Source organism: Morus notabilis, unplaced genomic scaffold (genome assembly GCF_000414095.1).
Source record: "Morus notabilis unplaced genomic scaffold, ASM41409v2 Scaffold1412, whole genome shotgun sequence".
Taxonomy (NCBI): Eukaryota; Viridiplantae; Streptophyta; class Magnoliopsida; order Rosales; family Moraceae; genus Morus; species Morus notabilis.
Window position 1 is genome coordinate 219,782 of NW_010362216.1, and position 6,776 is coordinate 226,557.

Here is a 6,776-nt window from a genome sequence, read left to right on the forward strand (position 1 = left end):
ATAATAAAGTTTCATTAATTTAGTATGATAACCAATAATATATAGGGACTAAAATACTAAGATTAGGATTGGGATAATCATGATTTTGAACTCACCAAATGTATGAAAAAGTCAACAAGAAACTTCACTAATATATGTCTCTGGGGCACTCCTAAGGGCCATAGCAAAAGCCTAGCTTTTATTTCAACTCGTATGGAGAAAAAGTCCAAACCAATTTGTTTCTTTTAGGACCATTTTTTCTGACCCTTATTACGACCACTCAATTATAAATCAGTACGTAGTCGTAACTAGAAACGTTGCGGAGTCATCACATAATTCAAAGAGCAAAAGAAAAATGGTAATGAGAATTTTGAAAAAGAAAAAAAAAATAAGTTAGAAAGAAAATTAGCAATTAAAATATTTTTAAAAAAAATATCCAGACACTAATAGCTTAGGTTGAGAGGAATCAGTTACGTCCAGAAATGCTTGTTAATTAATTCCATTTGACTTTGTAAACATCGTCATCTGCGCCAAAAGAATTCCAGAAATTGACTGCATAGAGAGAACCAGAGCATGTTTTAGGTATGTACGAGTTTATATGGTAATTATCTACTTGTCTTCTTATTGTTCGCTACATATATATGTGATATATATATATATATATGATATGTATATTCATAAATACCAGTTAAGAAAGCTTAATTATTTTGTTTAAATTTTCAAAGGCTAATGCGTTCCAGAGAGCGTCATTCAGAAACTGATTATAAAGAATTTTGAACTGGACATCGTCATTGATAATCTAGAAACAGATCCCTCGTTGAAATTTGATTTCAATCCAATTTCGGAATTAACTCATAAGAATACTAACATTAATATATGTGTTTCTTTTAATGGTTAGTCTAATATTTACCTATCAAAGGGTATTATTATTTTAACCACAAGATATTAATCGACAGTCTTAATAAATTGAATAGTTTACTAAAAAAAATAATAGCAATTAATGAAATTAGATTCTTATCACGCCACGTTATCAAATTTTTATATTTAGAAGTGACCACCGATAGAAACATAATCATTAAAATCTCATCTGTGTGTGACTTGTATATATTAGATTAATATGTCTAGATATTCCTTATCATGAGTTGCATATTTTGGTCCTCAGATTATGTAAATAAATTGGGAAAACACACACATATTTGTATAAATAATGATAATGATGTGGTGACAAATTCTGCTAAGATATATTCAAGGCGAATATCAGTATGAGAGAAAACATCGATACTCTAAATTTAAAGAAATTTCAGAAAAAATATTGATATTGGTAGAAATATCAAAAAAATATTTATGGAAATTGAGAATGTTTATTTTAACACTTAATGTTTCTTTTTAATATCTTAGAATATCATAAATATAAAAAAGATACATAAATAATTATGTTTGTACAAAAAAATATATATACTATGACTTCTACAATGTTGATATTTTCACCGATATATTCCAATATTTACGAAAAGTTTCCCAAAAATTTGTGAAATTTCTCTGATATTTCTAAGATTTCCTCCAAAATTTCCGAATTTTCAAGGTCTTAAAATGTCTTTCGGGTGTAAAAAATTTCTCCCAAAATTTTTAGTAAATTTTGGTAAATATCGGAGAAATTCTTTTGCACCTAAAAATATTTGGGACCTTAGATTTACAGAAATTTCGATGGAGATTTAGGTAATATCAATTTTCGTCCATGAATATATTAACGGTCTAAATCTACTTAACAACAGTTATTTTTTCTCTTTTTTTTCTATTTTTCCAGCATGCTATATATTTTTCGTATGCAAAAGTACTATTTGTCTCGTGAAACTTGTATAGCAAAATATGGTTCTTGAGATATTTTAGATGACATAAAATATCTGGCCTTTAATTACCTCAAATGGAAGCAGAGTTGGTTGGGACTTAAAGATCATGACCAAACTTTTATTAATTATGAGAGTGATCGATTTACATATATATACATGCATGATCAGTAAGTACGATATAGTTAATGATAAAGTCAGTCTTTCACTTTAGTAAGAACGTACATTAAATTTTTTTTAACAAACTATTTTAGTGGGAGCATATAAAAAATATATTTATTTTAATGGAAGGGCATATATTATTTCACTGAAGGCTTCAATGTAAAATTTAAAATTTTTAAAGGTAATATTTAAAAAAAAAAAATTTGAGTAGGGGCGGCTGCCCCGCTCATCCTCAAGCAGTTCCGTCACTGAATATAGCCAGGCATAAACCCTACCCCATGACAACAAGAAGCATTCAATATTTCCCCTTTAAGACTTTGATAATATCAATTAGTCACCAAGAATATTTATGGTGCTAGGTTCTTTACAAGTCTCATTTTTGTCCATTTGAATCAAGATCAAGTCCTACGAGCAATTTCACTATCCATTCATGAAAAAGGCGCAAGTAGCAGCCGGCGCAATGGAATGCCTACAACTATACAAAAATAGAAAAGTTAAGGGGCCATCGGACGATATTTGATGCGGAGCTGAGGGCTCGCGGTCGCGGAGTGCCTAGCAACTTGTGCAAGGATAATGAAATTATGATTTAGACATGTATGAACATATCACACAAAAAAATAAAAATTGGGTTTATATCAATGTCAATAATATTATTTTTAGAGTAATGTTAGAGACACCAACTTACAATAAAAAAATAACAATTCACGAGTCATATCAATTGATACATAAAAATTAAGATTTGAGTTGTGTCTCTAACATTACTCTTGTTTTTATTATCCAATTAAGATAAATCCTAGCCTGTTTTCACAATCCATCAATGAAAAAGAATTAGTACCGTAGTAGAGCCGGCAGGGTAAATTGACTTGTTGACTATGAGAATACGTAGGACTTATTTTACAAATTCGTTTTTCATGTATATATACATATCATATCATGCCAAAAAAGAAAAAAAGGGAAAAAAAAAGTTGTCTTAGTCAATGACAATCTATACCCGGAACAAACAAATTACCTAATTTTGAAATTGATTTAGTCTCTATATAAATTTTGATACATGCTAGTTGTCACTGAAAAAGTTCTTCGTCCTTAGCATAAATGTAAAGCAAATTGGAAACGTTGCAACTTGGAGATCAAGCTCATAAATGGCTTTTCGTCCACTTGGGCTCTTTTTTTTTTTTATCAGAGAGAAACCACTTGTGCAAGTGGATCTCTTTGTATCTTTGACTTATTAGAAATTTTAAGTTTGAGATAATAATACTTAAAAGAATTAAAATTTAGGGTAAAACTGAAATTTTTTTAAAAAGATTCATGTAAATGTTGTAATTAAAAAAATTTTAAGAGGACAAATAAAAAAAGAAAATGTAAAAATTTTTAAATGGGGGGGCAAATATTTAAAGGAGCTAGTGGGCTCGGAGGGCAGGCCTCATCTTGCTCAGCCCCTGATTTGAAGACATCAACACGTACAGAATATGTCGATTATTTTTTCCTAATAAAGCCACAAGGCGCTAGTCACAAGGCTCTTTACACAATAAACATGCATGGCAATTCTCTCTTTTACACCCAAAAAAGAAAAAGAAAAAAATGGGGCTGGGGAGAGAGCAAACAAAAAGAAACGAAAGAAAAACCAAATAAAAAAAAAAAACCAAACAGGAACTTTTTTGGTGTTCTTTTTTTTTTTTGTTGAAACACCAGTATTTTTTGTTTATCAATTGTCAGATTTGTATTAAATCTGATCAAAAATCAAATCAGATAGAAAAAATAATACAGATCTTACGGTTGATAAACAAATAATACCGGTATTTAAAAAAAAAAAAAGAACAACAGAGAAATTTTCAAAAAAAACAAAAAAACAAAAAGGAAAGAAAAACTTTCCAACGCTCTAGGACTTTTGTTGCTATATTCAATAGACACGAGCTCTTTATTTTTCCATTATTACGACTTTTGCTACATATCATGTAGAGATATGTATTAGACTTTGTCGAGACTTTGTTAATACACATGCTTGATAATTCAATCTTTGACTCCTTTCAACTATTACGTCGTAAACTCAGTAATAGGGTTGGGGCATATGCCGACATTCTTTCGAGAAAATTTTGACTCGTTTCAATCTTTGAGATTGTCAACTCCTTTTTTTTCCCTCCATTTTTTTTTTTTTTTTTTGAAATCTTTACGGTGCAATAACCATTTTTGCTCCACTAGTGACAGAAGTAAAATATCATTTGATAACATTTTTATTGGTTTAAAACGAGGATTCGTTATTTATATGGTGCACGGCCTGCTCATACAATCATGCTATAACATTTTCTTAACTATGGAAATAATCTACATCTATTAAATACTTGATCGAAATGAAATTAGATTACCCATTAGATTCTGATAAACATGGTGGGGGAGTAATTTTAGATTCCTGTGAACTCTTCAAAAATATGTTGAAGTCTTACTTCTCTATCCACTCACTTGGGGAGTCGAGAACAACAGAGAGGATTCATGATTTTTTTTTCTTTTTTTTTTTTGTTGTTGCAGTCACCATTTAAGTGCTCCATAATTGATCTTGTATAATTATCCCAACACGAGAAAATTAGGTGAATGGTTGTTTTTTTGACTACTTTTTAAATAAATGACAGAATTTTTTATTTTTTAAATAAGTTGTTGAATTTTTTTTATTTTAACAAATTATTTTTTTCAGTAGTCAATAAATGATTAACTGACGGTCTTATTAAAACAGAAAAAACCAAAGACAAAAGACCCCACATAGATAAGCTACCCAATTACAATCTAGTAAGATGAGCATGAGCACCGTTAAATAAAATAACAGAAATGACAGTTGTAACTCAGATACACCTAAAACCCAAAGAACATCTACCCGAAACCCGCTACTGGTGAAGAGAAACTCATAATCCTCATCAGGGTCATGAAGGAACAAAGAAAAAAAAATTATTTTAAATTATTTAACAAAATAAGAGAAGTATTGCTACTTTTAGAGAATATTTGATAGAGAGATTCGTTTAATGATTCGTAATTCGCTACAGTATTTTTTCTCATAAAAAATACACATAAATCAAAAATAATTTAAATCACGTAATTTAAATCCTCCAACCAAACGTACTTTTCTTTTTTTTTAAATAGTTGTTTATCGCTTTTTCTTTTTCTTTTGAATGGGTGAGAGAGAGAGGAAAAAGCGGCACTAATCCTTTGAGTTTGAGTGCAGCTAAAAGTGCAATGCCAAAATGGTTTGGTATTTTTTAATTATTTAATAAAATAAGAGAAGTACTACTTTTTAATGTTTTTCAAATAGTTGTTTATCGCTTTTTCTTTTTCTTTTTCTCTTGAATGGGTGAGAGAGAGAGGAAAAAAGGGCTCTAATCCTTTGAGTGCAGCTAAAAAGTGCAATGCCAAAATAGTTTGGTATTTTTGACCGTGAGATTTTAACGAAACGGCTCCCAAAATCACACTCCACCGGTAAGTAAAAATGGAGATTGTACCGTAAAATACTTTACACACCCAAAATAAAACTATTATTTCAAGCAAAGATAAACATGTTTCCATTCTCGGATTGAGTGCTACACTGAAAGGATAAAAAAAAATCCTTCCTTCCCCGAATCAATATTGGTTGAACAGTTTTCTTTGCATTGAATTGTTTCTCTACATTGATCTTGATATTTTTACAAGATTTACAATAGTAATGTTCACTTTAATTGAATGAAAGGTTTTTTATGAAAAAATAATAAACCATTTTATGATTTTATCGCTTTTATAAAATCACAAATAATATTTACATAAAGTAGCCTGAATAAGTATCGCAAGACCCAAACTAATCCCCACATGATCATCCCAAAAAAAAAAAAAAAACCCCACAATTAAAGATAGCTAGGAAAGCTCAGAGTTTTTACCAGAGGGATTAGGAAGACAAAGTTTGATTAAGTTTAACATAGAAAGTAGTTTTAATTTTATTTCCCTTAGTATTTTAATAGAGTTTAAAAATAAGTCCATAGTTGATATTTAGGTTGCTCCTGTTGATTGTTACTTCCCATTTCTCATTATTTTTTATTCCCTATAAAAAAGGTCTAAACATTCTCATTGTAATTAAGACTTAGATTAATGATGTTGAATATTCACATTTACTTTCCATTTCTCATTATTTTGTATTCCCTATAAAAGGCCTAAACATTCTCATTGTAATTAAGACTTAGATTAATGATGTTGAATATTCAGATTTACTTATTATTGTTTATCTGCTACTCTTTTTAAATTCTAAACTCCCTTTTTTTCTCTCTCTAATTTCTCTTCTTTTTCTCTATCTTTGCACCATGTTCTAAGGAACACAGTCAAGGAGTTGTGCCTTTGCAACAAGTCCAAGGATAAGTCCTATGAATTTAAAACCCAGATTTACAATTTCATTGATACTTACTTATTCAGCTTAGAGATTTGAATAAAACGCTTGTATGTGTTTTTTTTTTTTTTTTTTTTTGACAACATTTGCATAAAAATAATCTGAAGGCCAAGAAAAAGTATAAAATTTTGCTATAAAAAGGATGTGCACAACTTCACTTAGTACTATTTCTAACAAATAGCTACAAAGGCAAAATATAAAGTTGGGTATACGTTTGTTTGTGATAGATTAATGGATTTAGCCTACTTGTCTACCAATCTAATATCATTATTAATTCCCTGAAAGATCAGCTAAGGAGTTATTATTATTACCAAATTTAATAAAACCACTTTGCTTATACGGAGATTTAGCAATATACTAAGCAAGTTTTTGCTATGACTAGACTAAAGCATATTTGCGATGAC